The following is a 16,239-nucleotide window of genomic DNA, read 5'->3' as shown; positions in this document are numbered from 1 at the left end:
TTTTTGCTGATCATTTTTGCATTTCAAACTTTTCATCTATTAAAGCTTTCAAGAGAATAGACACTAAGGTAAAAGATGGACAAAATTGACATTCTTAGAAAGAAAGAAAAGCTTGGTTCTTACTACCTTAGTAGTTTCATTGGAGAACATGTTTGTAAAAGGTAAAGGAGGATGGGTGCAGACACCAAGTAATTAGAATTAGTAAGTGGGGTTTAAAGCCTGATGAGCTTATCCATACAACAGGGCAGGTCCTGTAATAGGGATTAATGAGGATTATAGATGGGAATTTGGAATATTGAAAAGGGACAGAAATTAAGCCTTCCAAAGGCCTATAGTAACATGGGGCTGTCTGTCTGTCACTCAACCCTTAATAGTTGTTGCATAGGGTTCTTTACATGCAGTGTGTGGCTTTCACTCTACACAAGAACAGCAGTACACTTGAATGCATCAATGCAGCCAAAATGATGTTGAGGAGATGGTTTTAATACAGTTTAAAGGAAGACAAAGGAAATACCAAATTTCTATACCTTTGACATTCCTAATTTTTGCTTGCATGTAACTGAAATATTCATTAGTTACGAAAACTACAATAGAAGCATGGTATTTCAGGTTTTATATCTCTATACTGCCAATTTGATCTTGTTTGACAATTTTGTTAAATAAATAAATAGCAGCTAGATATTCATTTATTGCCAGACTTGAAATGAGTCAACATATAAATACTAAAATGGAATCTAAATAATGAAATGTTATTGAGATAATTGAAATTGGTCAAATTTGACAGCTTGAAGAGCAATTTACCTTAAATAAACAGAATCAAAAATTAAAACACTAAAAACAGTGTTTTAAAAGGAACCTGAAAAAAATAAACATGAATTGTATAGATTCTAAAATTAATTGGAAGAAGTGTCAAAATAGGATATCATAATTTTACTAAAATGATTTCCAGGATAGATTTCAAAGCAAATCACATACTATTGCATATTTGTCTGAATTTGTGCCCACTGACATCAGGCCCGTAGCCAGGAATTTCCAAAGGGGGGTTCGTTTGACTCACAAACTCGACTTTAACAGTCACAATTCGAACAGAACATTGACTTTAACAGTGCTTATTTGTTTTCAAGGGGGGGTTCGTCCGAACCCCCCGAACCCCCCCCCTGGCTACAGGTATGGACATAGCAGCTAATTATTTTTATACAAGTAAAAACCCTGTACTGGAAAAAAAATCAGCGATGTCTTTCCTAGTTACTTCCACTGATGAAAATATCTTAGATGAACCCAACTCAACATACCAATCTTATGATAGTTGGGGTATTACTTATTTATGGAGCATAAAAAAATTCTTGAAAATTCTAAAGAAATTGCTTTCCTTTGCAGATGTCCATTCGCTGACATCGTCTGACATCATTCCATTTTTGGTATTTCATATTTTTTAGGCTACTAACAGATTTACAGCTATTCAAATGATTTTAATTTCTTGTGGAAAATAAGTTTGAGAAAGAAAACTGAATATTTTTATTACAGCATTCCCTACTGATACAATCACATTGAAAAAATTAAACCAAAAGTATATAGACGTTCATCACCTAAAGAAGCTTACCACAAGAACACTTTTACGATAAGGCATATTGATTTTTTTTCTCAACACCATAGATTAAGTAAGATCAGCAAAACAGGATATTTAGACGTGAAAAATGCAATTAGAGGATTAAAACGCAACAAGATCCAACATTGGACAACTACGTTTTAATAAGGTATTTCTCAAGGGATGTGTTAAAGCTGCTGGTATGATTACAAGGTTTCAGAAAGCACCATGAAACTGGAATCTATGGTAAATCACTTGTTGCTGAGCTATGGCTTTTGGTTGTGAAGAAGCATAAGTCAAATGATCTTTTCTTTATGTCTTTTCCAACAAGTATAATTATTTCTCACGTTTCAAACACAAAACTAATGATTTTTGTACTGCTAGGAACAAATTTCTCAATTTTGTAATTAAATGTAATAAGCATTAAAGTTCATTTAACTGGAAATTCCATAAACCAGATATTTAAAAAGGTTGTTAAATTGAAAAACTATCTGAAATAGAAAGAATGAAACATATCAAATAGTAGCACGTTTAACAACAAATCTATTTCGGAATAAGATAGCAGATAATTATTAAAAGAAATTCTGTCACTGACTAATAACATCCTGAAATAATATTGGCTGCATTCAATTTGATTCTGTATAACTGCTAAAGGATTTTCAAACAGAGGTTAAAAGGAAATTTGATTTATTAAATTATAGTTTATACACAATACAATGCATCTGTTCATCAAAGATTAGCAGGCCGTATCTTAGTCTATTCTTAGGCAATTGCATAACATTTATTTTTAGATTATTAGGAATAGTGCCCTAGAGGGGGGTTAGAGTATTGTTGATGAAATTGAGAGAACGCATCGATGTATCGGATGCAAGAACAATTAGCTATTATTTACTGTTTTCGAACCATATTCGAAAAAATCTTTTTATGTTAACGGATATTGACATAGATATACGTTTCTTTGGAATAGTGATTGGATATTGTTCATTTGATTGAGTTATTATCATCACTTCAATGTCACTTTCCAAGTGCGTGCTATGGGTACGCACCCAGGTAAACACAGATATCGTATTATGAGCTTTAATATTTCGAAACTGGATTAACTCTTCTTGTAGAGTTGAGAACAAGAACATAGATGTTCAGCTCACGCTATGAGAATGACTGATTGACCTTATTTCGATATGGAGACATTCGGCCATGACAGCATTTACAAGTGCGCGATCCCACAATGCAACGCATATATGTAAACAATAACAATATTGGAATAGAACCACGATTGAGTAGACTAAGTGTGTAAACGTTCGTTTTATATTTACTTCACAACTTGAATTAATAAATAACTGTTGGTCAGCTTTTTCCAAATGTCAGTATCATTACAGTTTCCCGTACATTATGCCCGCCAGTTTTATCGCTATGTCGACGGCATTCAATATTTCATAAACACTACGTTTGAACTCATGCTATATCAGCACACTAGCTATGCATACACATTCCATTTGCGTCGGCCTTTAATGCTTAATTTCTTTGATAAGCAGCCGATAAGCATGTTTCTACCGCCCAGGCTCGGAAGTCAGTGATCGTGATACATGAGATATATACAAATTTGTTATGGTTTTATGCAGGACCACTGCGTCTGGTGGACACTTTGCTTCAACGTAGATATATATAGTTCCAGTTTAGTCCTTACAATGTATTATTTCCGCAGTTCTTCAACACTAGTCCAAGGGCACTGAGGGAACGCTTAGAGCATACAGACACACCGGGTTTACACTAGGCTAGTATACAGGTTTATCATATGCTACTGCAGAGTAGGGTGTGAAGAGCAGCATGGAGATTCGAAGACACGTATACTCAGCACGTATTTATGTCTGAACTTCTTAAGGATATGCAACTGAATGTATTGTATTGGTGGAAACTCTGCCTTTGTTAAGTATATTAGTAATATTTTTTTTTTTATTTTATTGATAAGCACAACATACATCTGTAATAACAGCAGACACATACATGTATTTAAATGAGTAATACTATGTATTAATGTCTCATATTTTAGCACATAGTATCACACAGTATCTTTATCTCTATTCTAGATTGTTCCACACCGACAGAGATCTCTTCAGGTTAACATTTCGTACATATAGTATGAATTTATATTTTATGTACATGTATATATTCCACATACATGTAGTACAGAAGCAACAGTATTTATCATGTTCATATTGCTATTATAGATTGCTACATGTACATGTATCTCTATTCTAGATTATTCTACACCTTCCAGGACATTTCTCAGTCATATGTATTTATTTTATATGTATGATATTTCATCACATAGCACAGTTTTTATCATATTTATATTTATTCCTGAGTGTTCCACAACCGTCCAAGATCTCTTCAGGTGTATATTTCGTACGGTATATTAGAATTATATGAATTTAAATGTATATATATTTCAGCACAAAGTACATGAAGCACACAGTTTTTATCATGTTCATATCGCTATTCTATTTGCTATCTCTATACTAGATTATTTTACACATTCCAGGATCTTCCAGATGGACATTTCTCAGTATTGTTATGCATACATGTATATATTTATTTTATATCTATTATATTTCAGCACATAGTACATGTAGCACACAGTTATTTATTGTGTTTATATCTTTAGTCTAGATTGCTTCACACATGCAGGGCTCTCCAGGTGTATCGCCACAGGTCATTTTCTTATGTATATTGCACTACACCTGCTGGATCGCCACAGGTTATTTTATTTATGTGTATTGTACTAAGCCTGCTGGATCGCCACAGGTTATATTATTTTATTTATATATATTGTACTACGCCTGCTGGATCGCCACAGGTAATTTTATTTATGTGTATTGTACTACGCCTGTTGGATCGCCACAGGTCGTATTACCCTGCTGTATCGCCACAGGTCATTCATTCTCTTTATGTATACTGTACTACACCTGCTGGATCGCCACAGGTCATTCTGTCTATTTATGTGTATTGTACTACGCCTGCTGGATCGCCACAGGTCATTTTCTTATTATGTATATTGCACTACGCCTGCTGGATCGCCACAGGTTATTTTATTTATGTGTATTGTACTACGCCTGCTGGATCGCCACAGGTTATTTTATTTATGTATACATGTATTGTACTACATCTGCTGGATCGCCACAATTTATTTATCGCCACAGGTTATTTTATGTATGTATATTGTACTACGCCTGCTGGATCGCCACAGGTTATTTTATTTATGTATATTGTACTACGCCTGCTGGATCGCCACAGGTTATTTTATTTTTTGTGTATTGTACTAGGCCTGCTGGATCGCCTCAGGTTATTTTACTTAGGTGTATTGTACTACGCCTGCTGGATCGCCACAGGTCGTACTACCCCTGCTGGATCGCCACAGGTCATTCATTATTTCAGTATAGTAATGCATACATGTAGGTATTTATTTTATATGTATTATATTTCAGCACATAGTACATGTAGCACACAGTATTTATCATGTTTATATCTTTAGTCTAGATTGCTCCACACATGCAGGGATCTCTCCAGGTGTACATTTCATACAGTACAGTTATATATATTATATTTCAGGTCGAACCTGCTGGATCGCTACAGGTCTTTCATTCTTTTTATGTATATTATACTACACCTGCTGGATCGCCACAGGTCGTATGGTACTTGCTGCATCGCCACAGATCATTCATTATCTTAATGTATACTGTACTACGCATGCTGGATCGCTACAGGTTAATTTAATTATGTGTATTGTACTATGCCTGCTGGATCGCCACAGGTCATATTATCTTTTATTATGTATTAATGTGTTATATTTAACTCAGCTAGTATTTCCACTTAGACTCTCTTGTTTAAGGATTACTAAGACTTCCCAGGTTGTTTCTTTTCTTTTATTTTACAGGAAAATACAGATACAGATATTAAAACCTTCGTTTTATCGGATGAAGACTTCAGAACTTTATAGCACCGTTATATATAGAAAACATACCCTGATGCCTGCCTTCATATATAGTATAATGTGTTAGACAACAGTTCAAATTTTGTTTATTAACCTATCGTTTTCGGATGCAGAATTCAGAACTATTAAGCACTGGAATATGAGGACAGCAATATCTTGAAGCAACTTCAGAACTATATAGCAACTGAATATATAAGGAGGACGATACCTTGATTCATGCATTCATAGTTAATGTGTCAGAACTACAGTCACACTTCTTTAAGCATTAAACGCAAGAATTTTAACTATGTAAGACAGAGTTATTTTATCCGTCTGGGTTAGAGAGAAGTGATTACTGTTATCACTCTTTCAGAACTGGTAGAGGGTTCTTTTTAAAGCACAACAGAAATGTGTTGTTTTTAAAATCTTCAGCGGCAGCAGCGGGAATTGAAGATCATATCATACAAACACTTGGTAGATGGTCATCGGACTGTTATATCAGACATATAAGAACTGATAAGAGAGTTATTTCTAAAGCACAACAGATAATGTGTCATTGTTGAAATTAATGTTTTGGTAATGTTGTTTATTTTTACATATGTGTTTTTAAGCATTATTATTTCTTGGGGGCTTTCATTCTTTCATTAATGAACTCATTTCATTTGGCCTTTTTAATTCCAGGGGAATCATACTCCCCCAATTCAATAATACATCAGATAGGTTCCTGTCGAGGAACAAATAGGTAGTTTAAAGTAGTATTTTTACTACGCTGGGATCGCCCAGAAGCAATTAGGTTCATTCCTGGGGGTCGCCCCAGGAATTAGGTTCATTCCTGTCGAGGAACAAATAGGTTCATTCCTGGGGATCGCCCCAGGAACAATAGGCTCATTCCTGGGGGTCGCCCCAGGAAATAGGTTCATTCCTGTCGAGGAACAATAGGCTCATTCCTGGGGGTCGCCCCAGGAAATAGGCTCATTCCTGTCGAGGAACAATAGGTCATTCCTGTCGAGGAACAATAGGTCATTCCTGTCGAGGAACATAAGTCATTCCTGGGGGTCGCCCCAGGAAATAGGCTCATTCCTGTCGAGGAACAATAGGTCATTCCTGTCGAGGAACAATAGGTCATTCCTGTCGAGGAACAATAGGTCATTCCTGTCGAGGAACAATAGGTCATTCCTGTCGAGGAACATAAGTCATTCCTGGGGGTCGCCCCAGGAAATAGGTTCATTCCTGCCGAGGAACAATAGGCTCATTCCTGGGGATCGCCTCAGGAACAATTTTTTAAATTTATTTTTCTCATATTTTGATTAGTTTGAAATATTCATTTTTTCTCATATTTTGATAAGATTTTTAAAATTAAGCCAAATTTTTTAAGTGAATGAGTAGCCCCAAGAAAGCCAATAATGTATTATAGTGTTTATAGTCTTGCCATGTAGAAAGATATGTACTGTTATGTTACAGTTTATTTTAATATTATGTGTAGATTTAGTATGTTTTGATATTTTAATAATAAACATTATTCTTAAATTGTGTTGTGTATAAAAGGAAATTTGATTTATTAAATTATAGTTTATACACAATACAATGCATCTGTTCATCAAAGATTAGCAGGCCGTATCTTAGTCTATTCTTAGGCAATTGCATAACATTTATTTTTAGATTATTAGGAATAGTGCCCTAGAGGGGGGTTAGAGTATTGTTGATGGCTACCTGTAAAAGTATAATATAACCCACATCACATTTTACTTATATCTCAGTCTTCAAAAGAGAGGCGAAAAATACCACAGGGAAATTTAAACTCATAAGTCCAAAACAAACTGACAATAAATGCAATGGCAAAAATAAGAGCAAGACCAAGAGACAAACAAAACAAACCTCATCAAAGAATACTGAAGACAGAGCAACGAGAAGCCTATAAAACTTACCCTGCAAAATCAGTAATCCTATCTACTTCAAATTTTTATCTAAACTGACCAATTATGTTGCCATCACAGTTCTGCTATGGTCACTGTTCTGGACATTTGGCAATAAATTAAACAGATTAGATTAAACAGCAAGAGAGAGTGTGTGGTCTGATATCAAAATCTGACAAAATTAGTGATAAAGAATTAAATCTTTGGTTAATTAACTAATTTTCCTTGAACTAACAAGCAAATAAGCACATAGGTAGTAATGTTAGGGAAGTAATCACTTGTTGCTAATCAAAATGTTACTGGCATCAAGTTATTGCTGGTAAAAACCTTATAAATGAGTGATTTATATATATAATGAGTCTAAATATAATCAATTTATAAGAAAGTTTATTAACTATACAGAGATATTTTCAAATTTGGTTTGATGTTGCATGATTTTTTGCAGTTCATATAATCCAACAGACTATTACAATTTCAACGTGACAAAAATAATCAAGTGAAAATTCATCCAGGCTAGTAAAAAGAGTTGAGCCTTCACAAACATGTTGAATTTGGACACAGACTATATGTGCCTGTCGCAATTCAAAAGCTTGTATTTCAATAGTTGTCATTTGTAATTGTCCTTTATATTTGTTTTTAGTTAATTGTTTTGTCACAAATTGTTTTATATTTTGTCATGTCAAGGGCCTTTTATAGCTGACTATACAGTATATAATTAGTTCAGTGTTGAAGGCCATACGGTGACATATAAATGCTTAAATCTGCTTCATTTGGACCCTGTTTGATAATTGTCTCAATTTGGCAATCAAATTTCTATTTGACAAATGGAAGATTATATGCTTGTTACTTTTGTTTGTCAAAACAAGGTTGACGCAGATTGCAGCAGATTATGTGTTTGCACGGCATATGTATCCAGAATGGCCTGTACAGTTGAGCTGACCCACTTTTTGGATCACAGTATAAATATAATTGTTACCATATTAAGCATCTCCAATATTCATGATAAAAAAAAATCGTTTCCCCTGATACTATCTATACCCACGGTTTTTCTAGTGTTTCATTTTTTATCATAAATATTCAATTTTAGTCAGATCAGAATCGTGTTTGCAGTTAGTTAACTAGTAAAACAATGAAGTCACCTGTAAAACAAACAAAGTACTTGTGTTAGATTAACAATTCACCATCACTAAGAAACAGGAATTGAAAGTGTACATTATACTTTATTATTTTTTTATTCAGCCACTCTGTAATATTTAGACAACTTTCGAAACTTGACGACAATATGATTAATTGATGGATAAAATGATACAAAAGATAAGAATCTCATGCAGATGATCCAATCAGGTTCCAATTTGAATTTCTACTCATGATCAATACTTTTAAGATTTAGCATCATTCCGTTTTTATTGTTGGGACAGTAGGAAAATGACGGATAATCCATCATTGAAACATGGATTTTTTCAAAAGCAAATACTTAAGTTACTTTTTTCAATCATCACGAAAAAAAGGAATTAATAAGTCGTAGATTAAATGACAGAAATTATATATGATACTTCAACTTTCTGATTATTACAAACAAAAGCTTGTCTCTTGTCTCTTTTTCTACAGAATATTGTACAAGAAAATAAACATCCAAGATTTCAAACATGAATTTTTTAAATGCTCTATACAATCAGAATAATAAAATCATGGTTCTGACCTATTCAATTTACTATCCAGACATATTTGGACAGGACAAATATCAATGTCTGGTCAGAAGACAACAGACATATTAAACAGGAACTTATATGAAAATCAAAGAGAAATACATCTACAGAAAAAAATATGAAATTTTATAAATATTTTTAGTTGATCTTAGAATGCTTTTAAGTAAATCCAATCCAATATAAAATAAAGATTTGTACATTGTAGTATGATTGCCAATAAGACAACTTTGTTAAATAACATGGATATAAGCAACTAAAAGACCCCTCAGGGTCGTTAACAATGAGCAAAACCCATGCTGTAAACATTAGTGAGTCTCAGGTATGGAAGTAGAAAATCACTCAATAGTAAAAAAAAAATACCAAAATGATGTTAGGGCCTAGTAAAGTCTCAATCAACTTAACAGTTTCAGGAGTAGGTTTTCATTTGTTTTATAAAGCTTTAAAATTGACATAGGACAGATTAAAGCCATAAAGTGATGGCAACAGGTAATTAATGACCTCCCGCCAAGTTATCAAAAAATTTATTATTCAGCAAAAAGGGGGATATGCAATGAGTTTCCTTCAAAGACCTTCAAATATGAAAGTGATGAAATCTATTTCCTCTTTTATCAAATGAAACAGACACCAGTTGAATAATATCCATCTCTCTATGGAACATAACATATAAGATTTGTGACTTTTGATCAATCTTTCGTAATCAAACAAAACAACAGTCTACATAAGACAGCTATACTTATCATTTCTTGTCGCAAGATGTTAATTTCCCTGTAGAAATCAATTTCCTTCAGATGAAGATTAAATGAGACAGTATTTTGTAATTGTCTTCTATAAGACCATAGATTAATGAGATATTTAAAAAAAAAAGATACCCAGCATGCAAATTTTAACTGAAACAAAGAGGCTCCCAAGGGTTTGGCTTTTTTTCTTCTTCAAAGTTGGAAAACATGTTGCTTTATACCACTTTATTCTATTAAGATTGAACCATAGGACATTACCGCAACTAACTACGTGTATAACTATATGACCCAAACCCATACCACCTAGAACATTTAAGGAATCATTCTGGCTTTGATATTTGATAAATAAAGTAAAGAATGTATCACTAAAGGAATGCCAATGCTCAGGCTTTGCAATTTTCCAAGTCAGAAAGGGGAGTACCTCCTTAGAATGATAGATGACTTCCAAAAACAATTCAAACTCTTGCTTTGTTTTTAAGTGTATAGTATTGTGTATGAGTTTTAAAACATTTGGATGAGAAAAAGTTAAGATAGCGTGCAGAAACAAAAAAATATGCAATTTTCAAAGTTATAAAGTGGCATAACTCAAGAACAGTAAGCAGCTCACTGTCCAATTCTAACTCTGTCTGCGAGTTTTGGTTCTTAGCATCTTGGGTTTGGATAAAGAAAACTTAAGATAGTACGACAGTGTGTGGTGGGGACATAAAAAAAAAACAATGAAAAGACAAACAATTGTCTACACAATATAGAAAACAAGACTCTGATCAAATGGCTTCTGTTAAATTTTCTAATGGCATGACTTCAACTTCACCATTATATAAAAGCACTAGAAACCCATGGTTCAATAGCTTTCTTGTAAGGTCAACCACTCGCAATTTGAGCTGGGTCAACCATGGTCACAAAAGTGGAAAACCATGGTTGACCATGGTGTAAAGCACAACCAACCATGGTTTGACCATGGTTATCAATGGTTAGCATACCCGTAGCCAGGGGGGGTTCGGACGAACCCCCCCTTGAAAACAAATAAGCACTGTTAAAGTCCATGTTCTGTTCGAATTGTGACTGTTAAAGTCGAGTTTATGAGTCAAACGAACCCCCCTTTGGAAATTCCTGGCTACGGGCCTGGTTAGTCATGGCAATCCTTTATCAAGGAAGTTATGACAGGAAATCTAGAATTTAGAATATCATATCAACTTTTGACCTAAAGGCTACCCTCCTGGAGACCTACTTTAGTACACCAACCCAACCTTTCTCATTTTATTTATTGGAACTTTTAGTTGTTTAGTCAATAAAGAAACAAATTTGAGTTTGTTCCCACTTACATGCTAAATTGATATAAATGACCAGAAAGAGAAAACAGCAGCAGCCTTTAAAACATATACTGGTAGACAAGACAAAACATGTAAAAAAGATAATAGCTACCTCTTTCCCTAAAGAACTTCTGATGTAATTTCTATGCAAACAACATCCATCAGTTAGTGAAATTAACAAATTGGGAACAAGTCTGTGATTTAACAAAGTAAGATAGATACTGTTAGATATTACTTTTAAAAAGTTTGTTTTTTTGTAAACAGTGTCAAGAGAATTAGCAGCCACATGTCTACTGAATTGTATCAATCAATCACCAATCATCACTTCAAAGTCTTTGATGTAATTATCAGTCATCAGATATGAGACCTTGTCTGACATGTCCCTGACATCTGTATCAACAGGTCCTACTTCACAGAAATATAGATTATGTACAGGGAATTAATGATCAACTTTTAACAAGGACTTTTGACTTTTAATGTAATCATAGCTCTTATATTTGGTACATGTATAACAAACTAAGTTCTTGGAAGGAGTAAACAATATTCATTGTACATGTACGGATTTTGTCAAATCAACTGGTCCACTATTTTAAATAGAATTAAAAAAATATCTCATTGTTAATGGATATTATCTCCAAGAAACAGCAACATAACAACAAAATATTCAAAAGACATCTAAATGTCAATATAAAGTCCTTAACAATGGACAGATGCATATACAATATATTAATGTATAACTCTCAATTACCTAGTGTAAAAAAGTTGTATGTTGAAGCAAAACAAAATTCAAAGGTCTTTTTCATCAACAATGATTGTTTATGTCCCTTTAATACATGTACAGTTGCTACAGAATTCAGTTCTGTAGATTCATTATTATTAGTGTTTGTGGGTACATGTATTTCCTACATGCTTTACCTTGTGAGCAAATTTGTCAAAACGCAAAATCAAGTACATATTGAAAGATGAATCATTTACTTCCATCCAACAGATCTATTTCATAATGATTGTGGTCTTGCAGTATATAATTTTCTTCTATAAAATTGGAAGTGATGTTTCTACAACTGAAACAATTTGATACTGTAATTACATTCAGATTAAAAGGGACAAAAATTTTAAGTCTGCTCAGAGGTAGATCGTAGCATAATATAACTCTGTTATCTTTTCTTCGTGTCTAATGAAGAGCTATACTCCGGCTGAACTGATGTATGACAATGACAATTTTAATGATGATTGCATTCCCATTTTTTCACAAAGTACGTATATAGATGCAGTAGCATGGAAGCAATCGGCTTTTAAAAGGACTTTTTATATGTTTTCCGATGTGATTAAAACTTCATGATAGTTTGATGGGAGAGAATAAATGAAGATACATCTTTATACAATTTGTTGCAACTAAAACTATCGCTCGACTTCACAGTTTTAAGAAAGTATGCAGGCAATAACAGCAATTACCAATCCGTTCTTTTTCATCAATTCCACAATAAACACATTACATCAGGAATATATCTTCCTCAACTTACATTAAATTCAGTAAACTGGCATCTATTTTATTTGGGTAATTTTTCCTTCCTAATTGAGTTCTTTCTGTCAAGTCAAAAAAGCAAATTAAGAGATTTGTGTGTCTCTGATATTGACAGATCAACTTGGACATCAGAATATTGGCAATAATACAAAGAAATAATGTTCTAAGGGCAAATTAAATCAATCACTTTTGATTAAAAGGTAATAGAATATCTATAAAAGTCCTCAATAACCTTTAATAAGAAATATTTGAGAAAAAAAAACAGTTTCATCTATTTTCGAACAAGCATTTTATTTTTAGATTTTCTTCTAACATTTTACCACTAAAGTTACAAGTGATAGGTAGCCCTGACTTCATCTCTCCAAAATTAGAAACAAGTTCTAAATAATACATAGCTTTGAATGTAACATATATGACACACATGTAAAAGTTAACACAAGTTCTAGTATTGTTACACCCAGTTTATTGATCTAATTCTATTTTATATAGGCAGTCTGATCAAAGGAAATCTTTAAGAAAAGTACTTTAGTCCAAGGTATGCCTCAATATCAATAAGAATAAATATGCAGAACCATTGGAACCAAAACTGACTTTTCTGAAATACTTTAAAGATCTCTTGCAATATAATCTAGGACTGTAACCTCGAGACTGTAACAGTTATTATCTTTACAACTAGATAAAGATGTTAAAATTTCACCTAAAACCGCAGCTTTCTAAAGTTTGCTATTGTTTTTCGTTTTACAAAATAAAATTAAGAGTGATATCTGCAAACAGTTTACATGATTTTTGCTGTTTTTTCCCGCATAAAATAAATAAGTAGTTTGTTTCTGATAGTTCTTCCTATAAAAAGAGAATATAAGATAACAATAACCTACCTTTTCTCATGCATGTCTGGTCAACATCCTCAGCAAAAGTAGAAAGAAATTTCTCCTGATAGTTTTGAAAATTTATTTATCCATATCAAGTTTACATGAAATGAATCATTGATATTTATATAAACAGGTTCATATCTCTCCATCATGTTCAGTAACTACTATGACATGGGGTAAGGAATATCTCTCCACACGTCTTGTTTATCTTGCCCTAGTCATTATCAACTGTAGCTTGTGAAATGTCCACACAGTTGTTTCTGATGATTTACTTTTATTTTGATTTAATCTAATTTACTTATTTCAAATTTTTTTACATCTCTTTTCACTGTGGCGAGGAGTAATTAAAGCTTCAAATTTAGGGAGGGTGGGGCACTTCTAAAAGTGACAAAAAACAAAACATTTATTGTCTATTTGTCTAGATTGATTTAATCTAAATAAGTGTCCTCCTTCATTTAATTTTTTGTTCAATTTTCATTTACTTTTTTTAACTTAAACTTAAGCCCCTTGTTCAGTTCCTAATAATTCTATGCCCGTGAGTTTGTAGTACAATAAGTTCATGAAGTAATTATTCAAACAATTCCCAGTAAACACATCTCCCATTTCTCCTTTTTGCAATCAAATATTTTATGCACAAATTTCAAGCTGTTTACTACTAACCTTTATATCAGTTTAATATATGCCTCATTTTTCTTAAAACAATTGGACATAAAAAGACTGTTTTGCACACCTAACATCTATTCTAAGTCTTGCAAATGCATGGTCCAATGTCAATTGATGTTCTGAGGTCTGTGTTATATTTGACACCAGATGTTCAAATCATTTAAAAATCATTCTTGTCAAAATCTAATGGAATTTTCAAAAACAAAAAAATTTTGAAAATTGTTGAAATTATTTTCATTTGAAATTTTTATAGCAACAATTTAGGTTAGCTTGCTCAAAGCCAAAGTTATTCTTCCAAGTGGAAATTATTACAAAAGTAAGACAAAATCATTTGATGAATTATATGATTAAATCACATTCTATCAATTTTTAAAAACCAGTGTCAAAAGAATTTAAAACTATAAATAGTATCAGGACTGTATGAATGTCTTGTCTAATTGTATAACTATACTATATTATCTTTTAAAAATGTAATTTAAAAAAAGGTCTCTTTAAGAAAGCAATTTGAACTTTTGTTTATATCACTTTTGCTCTGCATTTCAATGATACAAATATTTCAAAATTAACATTTAAAATGATCTTAAAAAATTGGAGTTAAAAAAAACATTAAAAAGACCACCAACAAAACCTGTAAATAATCTGTAGGGAAGTAACTTGTTGAAAATCAATTTAAAATTCCACCTACTCGGGCATTTACCCATGAAGATGTTATTTATGGCATAATCAAAAACAACTGATGCTGGTTTTCATCCATGCAAAGGGGAATAACTTGAAAAACACCAAGTTATAAATGATCAAGTATATAAAAGAACCATTAATTTATAACATAATCAATCATAATCAAGATTGAAGCTAAATTCTAGTCTGTTATTTCTACCCTACAGGTTCATATATATAAGTACATTGTATCAACATTTATTCCTGATAATCAAAGTTTATCAGCTAAGATAAAATATAAAATGAAAATAGATGAAATTTTATGCTGTCATCTGATAAAAATTTCAATATATTCAGAAAATTAATACATTGCTTTCTAAATGCAAATTAACCAAATTAACCAATAAATGAAAGTTATAGATGTGACTTAAATAGGTCTTGTACTAAAATATCCTTTTGAGGTCAGTAAACCATATCTGAGAGTGTAGGGTAAAATAAACTGAATATCTCCAAATGAGATATCAAAATCATTGACTTACCATTAGTGATAGCTATGCAACAGTTTTAAAGTCAATAAAATATGTCAAATAATCTCCATGGAAATGAGCTATTGCAATGGAAATACAAATGCATTCAATAAATATCATTGTCTTACCATAAACGAAACCTACCTAATCACAAACTTAACAAATAATGATGCTGGGTTACCAACACTGACATATGAGACAGTAGCTCCATTCTACTGTCATCGCAATTGAGACAATTGAAAGTTTAAAAACTTATTTGATCAGTTCAAATTTTCAAGAATATATTTAACCTTAATTACAATGTAATATGAAACTCTCAAAAAATACCTTCAAAGTAAAAATTAGCTTGTTCAGTAAAAAAATTATGAAGCATTTACTTTCAAAAGAGTATTCTATAAACTGAGAGATATGAGGATGAAAAGAAATATAACTGTGTTAATGAAACAATAATTTAAATTCAAAACTCAAAGAACTTGATGAGTGTAAACTTTCAAAATTACAACACAAAAAAATTGCAAACTCACTTTTTTTTGTTCATTATTATTTTTAGTTCTTTGTACTATATCATATTTAAAGATAAGAAGCAAAGTAATAGTTTTTTTTAAAAAACATTAAAGTAAATAAATTATGTTTGATAGTTATTTTTTCCGTTTTTCAAGAAGAGAAGCAAATATTTGTTTATGATGTTAAGCATCAATGATAATGAAATCACTAAATGGATCAGCAAGCACTAGTACCTAAATATAGCCTCATTTAATCCTTTGATCTCTTAATTTATTCCTA

General features: G+C 32.3%; 1 protein-coding gene and 1 long non-coding RNA gene across 5 annotated transcripts in view; one reads left to right on the top strand and one right to left on the bottom strand.

Moving 5' to 3' along the window:
* The window catches only part of LOC134725131 (E3 ubiquitin-protein ligase PDZRN3-B-like), a 142,286-nt gene that overhangs the window by 99,089 nt on the left and 26,958 nt on the right, over window positions 1-16,239 (bottom strand). The window lies entirely within an intron of this gene.
* LOC134725168 (uncharacterized) lies at window positions 2,263-7,079 on the top strand. Its single transcript, XR_010108521.1, has 2 exons — window positions 2,263-4,712; window positions 4,972-7,079. It is a non-coding gene; the product is annotated as an uncharacterized LOC134725168 (long non-coding RNA).

Source organism: Mytilus trossulus, chromosome 1 (genome assembly GCF_036588685.1).
Source record: "Mytilus trossulus isolate FHL-02 chromosome 1, PNRI_Mtr1.1.1.hap1, whole genome shotgun sequence".
Lineage (NCBI taxonomy): Eukaryota > Metazoa > Mollusca > Bivalvia > Mytilida > Mytilidae > Mytilus > Mytilus trossulus.
This window is presented reverse-complemented; position numbering and strand designations above follow the sequence as displayed.